At 40.5% G+C, this 3,582-nt stretch overlaps 1 long non-coding RNA gene across 1 annotated transcript; it reads left to right on the plus strand.

The window, feature by feature from the left end:
• Positions 1-323: 323 nt before the first annotated feature.
• LOC121053119 lies at positions 324-2,908 on the plus strand. Its single transcript, XR_005810828.1, has 3 exons — positions 324-813; positions 928-1,034; positions 2,759-2,908. It is a non-coding gene; the product is annotated as an uncharacterized LOC121053119 (long non-coding RNA).
• Positions 2,909-3,582: the final 674 nt, after the last annotated feature.

The following is a 3,582-nucleotide window of genomic DNA, read 5'->3' on the forward strand; positions in this document are numbered from 1 at the left end:
ACTTGTGCGTGCGTTTACGATATCTCCTTTTACTTTATTTCTTAACCATTAGTTGAATTCCTTTTCCCGACACTTGCTCGTCAACCATCCCTCCGACTTTATAAAAAAAAAAATACTATTTATTTGCTCCTTATGTTTTTCAAACTCGAGCGAAATTCCGACAAAATCTACTTTGCCATTTTTCTATCCAAATACAAGCTTGGTGAGGCCCAATCCTTATTTGGTCTTGCCAACACCTTAATTTGAGTTTCCTTGCATTTACTTATTTTACTTTTATTTTTCCCCATCACTTTGGTTTTTACCACTTCTTGTTTTTACCCAAATTTATCTGCCCAAGCTGAGCCTTCTCTTTCACACGCAAAGAGCTTTTCCTCTTTTCTTGTTCACGTCAGAATTGGGCTGAGAGAAAGGAACCTCGTTCAGCTCCACCCTTCCACGTTGCCAGCATGCATATGGCAACTCCTCCAAGAACATCATCTCAGACCTTCAAAAGGGAGAACCCAGGCCATAAATCGTCATTCACCCTTCTCTTCTCACCTTTCCTCTCGTCCCTGGACACATCAGTATGTTTGCGTGCCTCGAAACTCCTGATTAGGGACCTCCGATCAAAAAACTTTATTCACCAAAGTTGTTCGTCTATGTCTCCTCTATCTAAACTCAAAATTTCAGCTCCATTGGAGTCGATTTGAGTCCTGTACACCCCTCGAAGCGGAAGCTGTTTTGAAACTAGCCTGTTCCGGATTTCTGCTTGAATTTCCTCTCTTGCTCTACCCGAATCCCTCACATCTTACTTGAGACTGATACAAACACTTGGTAAGATTCTGGAAGCATCAAGTTCCCTTTTCTTTCTTCAATTTTTAGGCTCCATACGTTCAAAACAACTATTCCACATATTGAGAAGTTTCTGTTGCACTTTGCATGTTCGAGATTGAGCGAACTTCTTGGCCTGCGGCTGGACTCGATCCAATCAGCTCCCTCAGCTCTCTTTCCTGTTGAAATTCTCAAGAGAAACTCACCTTTTTTATTAGTCTTTGGTGAGTATCATATTTTCCATAAAACTCTATATATTTTTGGTTGTTATTACGAATCCTTGAAGATTATGAACTTGTCACTGCTGTTGTTGGTATCTTGCTGCCTTAATTTTGATTTGTCATCCATTCTAATGTCTAGGGATTCTTCATGGCTACACCTTGAGTATTAGAAGCGTATTTGGTTCAAAGGTTATTTGTTGTTTGTAGCTGTCCAAATATCATGTTTCACTGCATTATGTCATCAAGCTACAACACCTGCCCATATAGTATTAGAAAGTAACCTAAGCTATAGATCATTAGGAGCATTAGACATGCCTCTTAAGTGTGTTGGATTTGTGCTAGAACATGGTTATTTTGAACATTGAAATCATGCTTGATCATAGAGTTTATTTATGTTATTGTTGTCCAAACACCATGTCTTCAAAACATCATGTTAGTGAGCTACAAGACCTTCCCCTTATAGTATTGAAGGGTGACTGAGACTTTAAGCCTTTAGAAGCTTTAGATACTTTCTATAGGTGTCTTAGAGTCTACTTAACTAGCCATTTTGGGTACCAAACGAACTTTACACAAAAGAACCAATTTCTGCAGTTTTCAGTTTCCAGTATAATCTGACCCAGCTGCATTCCTTTCAAAACTTGAGCTGAAACGTTGAGAATTTGGGATCAGTTCCTTCTGGAGAAAGATAGTAAACACATATATGAACATTCCAGAATTTGAATCACCCCAAAATCATTTTTCTAGAATTAGTTATGTAATTTTGAAATAGGTGGACAGAAGCTGTTATTTCTGGAGAAAACCTGCACATTGTTTTACATTAGCTTCTGAAACCTTTACTCTTCACATGGCTTCACTCAAAATTCTATAACCATTTCATTCTTACTGAGTTGGTTGTTAAACCATCTTCTTTCCAAAATTTTCCAAGGATCACGTCAAGTATTTTGGACACTCTTCCTTGGCCCTTAACAGTTCCTACTTAAACTCTGTTTCCAGCTTTTGACAACTTGTCTTCTAAAGGTGTTTTTGCCACTTTCTCCTGAAAAACCAACTCTCCCTTAGAGCCCTAATGGTCTGGTTATTAGTTAGTAATAAGGTTAAAGGAAAGGTTTTCTTCAGAGAGTATTGTGAGTGAATAGCTAGCCTAGTTTATAGTGATTAATGTCACTTATTTGGTCTAGGCTTGGTATCTTGGTAGGATCTTGTGAAGTGGTGGTTGCTACAAGGTTGCATTGAGGCCAAGTGCTGCAAGAGAAAGCTCGAGTTCCAGGTAGGGGATGCCTTTAACTCTATCTATGCTTTTCTTGCATATACTATGTTTTATATGAGGCCTCTTGCATGTTTGGGAAATTATCTGTTTTTACAACTTGAAATGGTTTGCGTGGATTGGATTGATGTGTTGGTAATTGATGGGGATGTAAGGAGAGGTCAGTTCCTCCTTGAGCCACCGGTGGTGGGCAGTGTGCACCATGCCCTTGTAATCTCCCCTTTGTCTCTAGCCTTGTGATTATTGAATTCCGAAAAGTGATTGGCTAGATGGACGGTTGTGATGGAAGTGTGAAAGATGATCAATTGCCGTGGGATTGTAGTTACGTGGTGACGATCACGTGGAAGCGCAAACCGTTTTTTATCTACTTCTCTTTTTCAAAACGATAACTCTTGTTTTTAAACTTAGATATGGGGGCGGGCATGGGCAATGACTGGATGTAGGAGCCTAACCCCTACTTTAGTTTGTTTTGCAGGCTGTTGTTGTCGAAGCTTGGGTACGGAGGATAATCTTTGGAGGCCAAAATTTGTTTTGTTTAAAGTTTATTTTATTTGGCTTGTTTGATTTCGTTAAATTTTTGTAACGTTATGTATGGTTGATGATGTGTGTGATTGCTTACCACCAAAGTGGAATCCTAGGGTTAGAACCTCTATTTGAGTTTAGGTCCTAGTGGGCTAGACCTAGAAGACTCACGTAACTTACCATTCAATGAACTTAATGCAAACTTGGGCTAAGAACTAAAAATTGACATAGGTTCTAAAACTCAACACAACACCACCTTCCTTTCCTCTTCCTCGCCTAGTTCGTAATCTTGTGATTACGAGTTAAGCCCACTATACAAGCCCAAAAATTTCGGGCTTATAGATTTCTTATTTTCCAACCTAAAGGCCTTGTCTCTTTGAGGAATTCTAGGCCCAAAACACTTACTCCAAGTGTCGCGGGTGTAGGGTTCCTTGGAGAGGCGGCGCTGTGGTAATCCGGTCTCCGGGTCGCCACAGATTCTCTCTCTCTCTCTCTCTCTCTCTCTCTCCCTCTCTCTCTCTCTCTCTCTCTCTCTCTCTCTCTCTCTCTCTCTCTCTCTCCTACGAAAAACTCCTCTCCACCATCACGTCGGCGACTGGAACTGAATCCCCGACAGACGCGCAGTTTCGCGACTAGATCTCGGACGCACGAAATGGATCTCTGATGCACGATGGATCTCAGCCTTGGCTCCGGCAGCACCCTTAGATACTACTTTATTATTACAAGAAACTAATCTCATGTCTCAGTTACATAGACTTTATCAAG

Source organism: Rosa chinensis, chromosome 5 (genome assembly GCF_002994745.2).
Source record: "Rosa chinensis cultivar Old Blush chromosome 5, RchiOBHm-V2, whole genome shotgun sequence".
Classification (NCBI taxonomy): domain Eukaryota; kingdom Viridiplantae; phylum Streptophyta; class Magnoliopsida; order Rosales; family Rosaceae; genus Rosa; species Rosa chinensis.